This window comes from Lissotriton helveticus, chromosome 2_1, assembly GCF_964261635.1.
Source record: "Lissotriton helveticus chromosome 2_1, aLisHel1.1, whole genome shotgun sequence".
Taxonomy (NCBI): Eukaryota; Metazoa; Chordata; class Amphibia; order Caudata; family Salamandridae; genus Lissotriton; species Lissotriton helveticus.
The window spans coordinates 1,559,755,701-1,559,764,562 of NC_136059.1; positions in this window are offsets into that span (position 1 = coordinate 1,559,755,701).

Genomic DNA, 8,862 nt, shown 5'->3' on the forward strand with positions numbered 1-8,862 from the left:
CGGGGCCCGGGGAGGCTCTCCACAGCCTGGCTAGGGTCCGGAAGCTGGGACGGGGCCCGGGGCTTGAGCTCCGTCCGGCCGGCCCCGGGGTGCGTGAGCCCCCTGTCCTGCAAGCCATCAGAGGGTCCGTGCGCTGGGGACGGGGCTCCACTGGGGCCCGGGGAGGATCTCTACGACCTGGCTAGGGTTCGGAAGATGGGACCGGGCCCGGGGCTTGAGCTCCGTCCGGCCGGCCCCAGGGTGCGTGAGCCCCCGTCCTGCAAGCCATCAGAGGGTCTGGGCGCTGGGGACGGGGCTCCACCGGGCCCCAGGGAGGCTCTCCCCGGCCTGGCTATGGTTCGGAAGGTGGGACCGGGCCCGGGGCTTGAGCTCCGTCCGGCCAGCCCCGGGGTGTGTGAGCCCCCCGTCCTGCAAGCCATCAGAGGGTCTGGGCACTGGGGATGGGGCTCCACCGGGGCCCGGGGAGGCTCTCCACAGCCTGGCTAGGGTCCGGAAGCTGGGACGGGGCCCGGGGCTTGAGCTCCGTCCGGCCGGCCCCGGGGTGCGTGAGCCCCCTGTCCTGCAAGCCATCAGAGGGTCCGTGCGCTGGGGACGGGGCTCCACTGGGGCCCGGGGAGGATCTCTACGACCTGGCTAGGGTTCGGAAGATGGGACCGGGCCCGGGGCTTGAGCTCCGTCCGGCCGGCCCCAGGGTGCGTGAGCCCCCGTCCTGCAAGCCATCAGAGGGTCTGGGCGCTGGGGACGGGGCTCCACCGGGGCACAGGGAGGCTCTCCCCGGCCTGGCTAGGGTTTGGAAGCTGGGACGGGGCCCGGGGCTTGAGCTCCGTCCGGCCGGCCCGGGGTGCGTGAGCCCCCTGTCCTGCAAGCCATCAGAGGGTCTGGGCGCTGGGGACGGGGCTCCACCGGGGCCCGGGGAGGCTCTCCCCGGCCTGGCTAGGGTTCGGAAGCTTGGACCGGGCCCGGGGAGCAGGTATGGCTGGCTTCATCCACTACACTGTCAGAGCGGAGTTTTATGCCCACACCTTATAATAATACCAGTATTTCTATCAGGGAGTTACAGACCATGTTGCTAAATTCTTCTTTTAACATATCCAGTTTGGATCCTGAGGGTTGGCTGTTGTGGCACAGAAGTGTAGATTCATGCCAGCACCGTTTTCTGGGTTTAGCCCATGGCTACACACAGGTTAGGGTGGATCCCCGTTTTGAGAGTGGCCATTCTGTGACTACCTATTCAGTTGGCAAGCTGTGCCAGAATTGGCCCAAACACCCCACTTTAGCGTCAGTTAAGCTTCATTTGTCTAAATTGACTGACGATGTTGATCTGAATGACTTTGTCAAGGGCCCTGCTTCCGGCAGATCCAAAAGGGGGATATATGCTATTTACAACGAAGTTTGGAAACTGTCCCAAATTGAAGCTGCTTCCCGCTTAAGAGCTATTGATCAAGCTAACTTAGAAAAAGTGCTAGCAGTTGTAGATAACAGCATTAACACACTTTGTTCCCGCATTTACACTTTGGATAATATTGTTTCATCTGTTGTTGATATTGTGCAAGAAGATGTCTCTGTTTTGTATCAGGGGCAAAATCAATTGCCTTCCATTATGCAGTTTGCATGGACTTTACAAACGTTAAAGGCTGGGAAGGTGCCTTGGGACTACATGAACACGTCCTCCTTATTTGCCCTTTTTAATTTGACTGACAAACAGCAATTTATGTCTATGAAAGATGCAACTTTTTCTATGTTACAGATTGAAAAGCTTGAACCTTTGCCGTTTTCTGTGGCCGAGACAAATTCTGCTGTGTGGCTCGTACATGGGTTAATAACATTGCCTTTCCCTCTGTCCAAGTTCGAAGCTTGCATGAAGTCCTATGCTATTGGCAGGTATGAACCTCTGGCTACCGCTTATCTCCATGAAGCTTGGTCGCTACCATTTACCTATCGGTGCCTGAGGGAGGGAAAATAGTTTTTTTTTTAATGGTGAAGATTGCACAACAACCCCTGATCACTCGTTAGTGTGTAGGAATATCCAATTGCATGACTTGTGTAATCAGAATGCGCCTAATTTGGCTTGTGTCTTAAAAGGTACACTGACGCCTGCTATCACACCCTCATTCACTTTTTTAGCAAACGGTAGTTATTTACTTTTAAATAATGAAGATTGTTGTGGGATGTTAGCTGGAATTCCTTACATCGTTACGGTCTCCCAACGTGTAGTTTGTTGTAAAAACGTAATGTTTCCTCCTCCACATGGGAAGCTGGGTGTTTCCAGCTGGCTGTTGATTCCGACCTTGAAAGCAGAGTTCAACAAGATGAGTCGAATAAGAGCTCTTTTGTCCCAGAAGGAAGTCGCCCTTATATCTGCTTGTGAAACATTTGTCCTTCACGTGGCAAACACCCACACAGAGGTGCATGCTTTATTAAATACGAATCTCCCCTTTCATTTTGGAGAGTTATTTCACACTATCTTTAATGCTTCCTCGACCACGGGGCTGGCCCACTTTTTTCAAATTGTTAGTAGTGGCCTTGTGACTTCTTTCCAAACTATATTTGGTGTGTTCCTGGCATTTTTTCATTCGATCTTTTCCAGTCTGTTTGGTGGATTTCCCTTAATGCTCGCTCTGGTCGCCGGAGTGCTTCTGTTACTTTGTTTATTTAAAAATTGATGCACTTATTGTGTTACAAGACAATCTTCCACGGCTGTTGCTGCTCCGCAACAGAATGCTTGATTACTATGGAGCGCTGCCTCTGGCTACACTGAGTGCGGCTTATGGATTATCGTTTCGATTTTTCTTTTTCACATGCGTCCAGCCTGTCTTTCATTGCCTGAGCTGCGATTTCGAATGTGTCTCTGCAATACGGTGTCTCCCAAAGCAGATTATGATCAACTGATGAGCCCCTTAGTTGCTCATGAATTGCTTTGTTCTGGCCACAGGATTATGGCCTTTGCAGCGATGCATGGAGTCCTGGGGCGTTGGAATGTTTTTGCAGCGGCGCATGACTTCTTGGCACGCAGTTACATTGAAGAAAACCCAAGTTGTCCTCTGATAGTACTGGAGGCTCCGGTTATTGAGGAACATGTATGTTCATTCCCATTAATGAATTGGATGGCTGCACTGTTTTCGGATGAGAACAATGACTTCCTGTTGGAGGCTGTTGCAACGTAATGTGCTTATACACTGTTGGAATGAGAAGCATTTCCTCTTCTCTCTCTCTTTCAGGACCGACGTCACATGTTGGACATCAGATTTTTTATTATTATTGCTATTTCTATTTTTTACAGACCCATTGACTTCACTGTGCCCAAAAAGTGATTATTAATTAGGAGTATTTTCAAAATTCGGAGTTTGCTCCCATTTTTCCATTGTGACAATTTGAACTTGATTCTGACTCTCGACCTTGAACTCTGAGTTCCAACTTTGCCCCCTTCTTATCCATGCTCCGATCATGGGAGGGTGTAGTGGGGCTGAGCCTTGCATTCACACAGTGTTAAGTTAGCATGAGCTTATTAGAAGTTTAAACACCATTTTACCTTTCTGCTGTCTTTTGCACACGACACACACTTTATTAATTGTTTTAGTTTTGGCAGAGTGTTTTGCTTCACATGAGAATAACTTGTTTTTCTACATCGCTAGACATGCTTTGTAAGCTTAGTCTGAAGAGTGAGTGCCGAGGCCTTCAAGGTTATTTCAACACTGTGGTTGTTGTTCGAACTGATCAGCGCACGTTCTAGACATAAAACATATGCAGCTGCGGCCACCTCAGATATTGATGCCTTTAATAATGCACTGTGTAGGCATGATTGCACACACTTGGAGAACATTCGTATGCTGCGAACTTGTGCAGAACCCGATGTGATTCACAACTGCTAATCCTTGAGGTATGGGGTCGCCTATGCAAGCCTAAGAGACCTTCTGTAGTTATAAAATAACCTACTAGCAAGGGAGGGTGAAATATAGGTATATATTTAACCTGTTTCCATTTAGTATTATAACATGCTTTCTCCCTTTGTATTTTATGGAATAGTAACTATGCTGACAATCTTATTTCTTATCATATGTCTGCTTGTATTAGCTAAAATGCTGCACTTGAGATCACAGCGTTAAAATAAACATTTTAAACTTGCACGTGTCTCCCTTTACTCCCTGTTCTGGACTGGTATGAGAGTATAACGAAAGAGTGTTCATGGTCCCACCTTACCTGAGGCATCCTAAGTCGCATGTTCTGGGCTATCTAATCATTGGTGACTTTGCTGTAGGACGAAGAGCTAATGTGACACTGATGCTAGTCTGGTAGGGGATTTTGGGTACTAAGGTGAGTTTTGGCACACCCTAATTCACTGAGGTCCTGAGTCTCTGTGCACAGTTCTGTGAATGAGAAGAATCCCTGCAACAATCCTTTTGTTCCCAACTTCTGGATATCTGCACAGCCTCCAAAATATCTGAGCGAACGAGGGAAAGACGGTGATGTTGGTAACTGATCCAACAGATCACCTTATTTTTTAATGAATCACTGTCTTCCCTTGTGTGCTTTTCCAACCTAGGGACATTGGTCATATAAACCGATGTCCTTCGCTCAGTATAACCATTCCCAGTCTATTGTTAAAGTTATCATTTGAGTATACTTGGTTATTACAGTGTACCTGTATGTTCCCTAACTTAGTCTCTTTCCATTTCTCGCTAGAATCCCCTACTGTGTTTTGTCTGTGAAACAACTGATTGGACACTTACATTTCAGCTTGCAATGTAATGAGCATGGAGATCAAGTTAAGAGCAGGGAAACCAGTGATCTTTCCAGTCCCATTAACATTATTGCAACTTTCAAGTAAGTTGGTATTGGCCGAACCGGAATTATTTATTGGTCTTGATAACTGGGGACTGGTAACAATGTTCGGGCTTGTATTGGGCTTAGGTGGGTTAGGAGGAAGCCTTCTTGTACTTAATGTTAGTCAACAAATCTTGCAGCCTAGTGACTAGGTTCTGAACCTAACATTTCACCTCTCCTAAATCCTATCCCAAGGCGTCAATTCAAGTAATTATTCAAGATATTACAATCTCTCCTTTCATGTTAGCATTGTGTTCCACACAGTGGTTACTTTGTTAAAATATAAGCCCCTTGCTCACTTTGCCACTGGATTCAAGCAAGCCGGGCTGAAGACGGCTGGAATGCCAGAAACCGGTCCTCGGAAGCTTGTTTCCGGTCCTGGGAAGGCATGGCTTGGCAGTTCGGGCTGGACTGTTCCCATGAGGCACAGGGTCAGACTGATTTGCATATGGCCATGTCTGAACTGGGGTGGCAGAGTGGGCTAAAGAACGGTGATGGATTAAACCCAGATCTGTTGACTGGGTGTGAGTGTTTGATTGGTTCAGATGCTCCTTCCATCACCACCCCCTTTTGTACCGCTTTGTTCGCCATAAGTTGGCAGGGTATGCTCAGATGTGAGTCCCTTGCTCACTTTGCCACTGGATTCAAGCAAGCCGGGCTGAAGACGGCTGGAATGCCAGAAACCGGTCCTCGGAAGCTTGTTTCCGGTCCAGGGAAGGCATGGCTTGGCAGTTCAGGCTGGACTGTTCCTAGGAGGCACACGGTCAGACTGATTTGCATATGGCCATGTCTGAACTGGGGTGGCAGAGTGGGCTAAAGAACGGTGATGGATTAAACCCAGATCTGTTGACTGGGTGTGAGTGTTTGATTGGTTCAGATGCTCCGTCCATCACCACCCCCTTTTGTACCGCACTTGAGATCACGGCGTTAAAATAAACATTTTAAAATTGCACGTGTCTCCCTTTACTCCCTGTTTTGGTCTGGTATGAGAGTATAATGAAAGAGTGTTCATGGTTCCCACCTTACCTGAGGTATCCTAAGTCGCATGTTCTGGGTTGTCTAATCATTGGTGACTTTGCTATAGGACAAAGAGCTAATGTGACACTGATGCTAGTCTGGTAGGGGATTTTGGGTACTAAGGTGAGTTTTGGCACACCCTAATTCCCTGAGGTCCTGAGTCTCTGTGCACAGTCTGTGACTGAGAAGAATCCCTGCAACAATCCTTTTGTTCCCAACTTCTGGATATGTGCACAGCCTCCAAAATATCTGAGCGAACGAGGGAAAGGCGGTGATGTTGGCAACTGATCCAACAGATCACCTTAATTTTTAATGAATCACTGTCTTCCCTTGTGTGCTTTTCCAACCTAGGGACATTGGTCATATAAACCGATGTCCTTCGCTCAGTATAACCATTCCCAGTCTATTGTTGAAGTTATCATTTGAGTATACTTGGTTATTACAGTGTACCTGTATGTTCCCTAACTTAGTCTCTTTCCATTTCTCGCTAGAATCCCCTACTGTGTTTTGTCTGTGAAACAGCTGATTGGACACTTACATTTCAGCTTGCAATGTGATTAGCATGGAGATCAAGTTAAGAGCAGGGAAACCAGTGATCTTTCCAGTCCCATTAACATTATTGCAATTTTCAAGTAAGTTGGTATTGGCCGAAACGGAATTATTTATTGGTCTTGATAACTGGGGAATGGTAGCAATGTTCGGGCTTGTATTGGGTTTAGTTGGGTTAGGAGGAAGCCTTCTTGTACTTAATGTTAGTCAACAGATCTTGCAGCCTAGTGACTAGGTTCTGAACCTAACATTTCACCTCTCCTAAATCTTATCCCAAGGCGTCAATTCAAGTAATTATTCAAGTTATTACAATCTCTCCTTTCATGTTAGCATTGTGTACCACACAGTGGTTACTTTGTTAAAAAATAAGTGCCAGGGCTCTCGTCAGAATGCAGCCTGCACCAGCCCATTTCTCCTGTTAATGCTGCCTAAAATAGAAACATTTACCAACCATGAAAGTGGGGACAGCATGTGGCATAATGGTCGGAGCTGCAGACATCAGAGCTGGGGAACCAGGTTTGAGTCTTGGCATGATTCTCGACAAATCACTTAATCTCCCCGTAAATGAATCTGTCCCTAACTGGTGCTCATGAAAAGTGCCGGTGTTGATGATTAAGCGCTGGTGCTGAGCACGGGAAACCACCGGCTAAAATTAAGCACTGGTTCCACACCTACTCAATCAATTTCAAATGAGGTAAAGATGAGTTCCAACATTCAGAGACTATTCGTTTTCGTTTTATCAACAACCTTGACACAATTAGAAATGCTGGCAATCTCCAGGGTCAGTGACTGGTCAACCGTTGTGGGGTAGAGAAACCAGTATTTGAAGAGCTCAGAGGCATTTTCCTCAAAGGCTTTTTTTGTAAAAGTGAGTTATTTTAGCCAGCGATCTGAAATTGCCTTTGCAGTTACTGCCATGACAAAGAAGTGATACAACCTCTTCAATCATATCCTCAATTTCAGTCAGAGTGCAGCTTCCTGTCTCAGTGCCTTCAGGAGCGGCCCTTGCAGGTAGGCTGGGGGGGGGGGGAGTTTGACAGACGACTAAGAGGGAAAATTAAATAAATGATACATTTTCCATCCTGGTCATCAGTCAAAACACCCCCCCCCCCCCTTCCACCCACCGGTCTTATCTGAACACTCCTGAGTGCCTTAGAGGTTCTGCTCATGGCTGCAAGTGTCTCAGATGCTTTTCTCTTACCCATGTCTTACCACCTGATATAACCAACCCACCACAAACAATGATGACCACAGGAATCCTGGGACAGGGAGGGTATTAGCTTATTCAAAATAATTCTAGTATGAAGCAGCAGTACAACTTTGAACAAACAGTTCTTCTCACAATGGATGCAAGCAGAAACAAGGATGGGTTCCCACTGGCAGCAAACATATGTGTAAAAGAGCAATCCGTTTTCGTTTCAGTGTTGTCATCAATTATTTTAATGGTTGCACCTAATTTTAACAATGGTGTTATCAATGATGCTGTTTAGGAAGTCCTCTATGCATGTAAATAATAAAAGAAGCAGAAACTATGCTCAATTGAAATATATACTCGTAGACATTAATTGTGATTAGAAGGCTGTAGCATCACTTTCAATGCACAAATATCCTCATAATGTTTACATATATATCGAAGTCTGTGTTTTACTGTTGGAAAATGATTGTGGAAAAGACCAAGGGCCAAATGTACCAACACTTCATTTTGCGAGTCTTAAACTGCAATTTTTTTGTGACTCAATTAGTGATTCGCACAATGAAATGTACTAATGTGTCTCAGACACATTAGCAATTCCCAATGGGGTCACAATTGACATGTCTCCTCAATATTGAGGAGGCAGGTCGCATTCTGCAGCCCATTGGGATTGGGCAATAACACAAAGATGGTGGCTTTCTGGGGAAAGCAGACCACCATATCTGTGTTTGCTTTTAAATAAAGCAACTTTTTTTTTTTTAAACACAGCCAGTTTCTGTTTAATTTTTTTAAGGGTATGCAGTGGTTCATGGAACCACTGCCTGCTCTTAAAAAAGATTTTTACTACCATTCACAAAGAGAAAGGGTTCCCCTGGGGACCCCTTGCCATTTGCGACTGGCTTACCTCCCACTTGGAGTAGCTGGTAAACTGCGATTGTTTTGCAACCGCATTCCGGTTGCAAAACAATCGTACATCCCAATGCGACTCGCTATTAGAAAGGGACTCCCTTGGCACGCCATTCTTAATAGTGCCTTGTAAACCCTATTTTACGAGTCAGTAATAGGTTACTGACTCACGAAATAAATAATTCCTATTTGTAATGCACGAACATCTCACCCCTTAACCGCTTGGCTGCTGCCCCGATTCCCCCCCGGTGCTGAACTTTCCCGAACAGGGTGTGGTCATGACGGAACCATTCCGTCATCAGCACAGCTCAACCGTGACTGATGACGGAATGGTTCCGTCATCAGCATCGAAGGGGTTAAGGTTTCAAGGTGCTGGG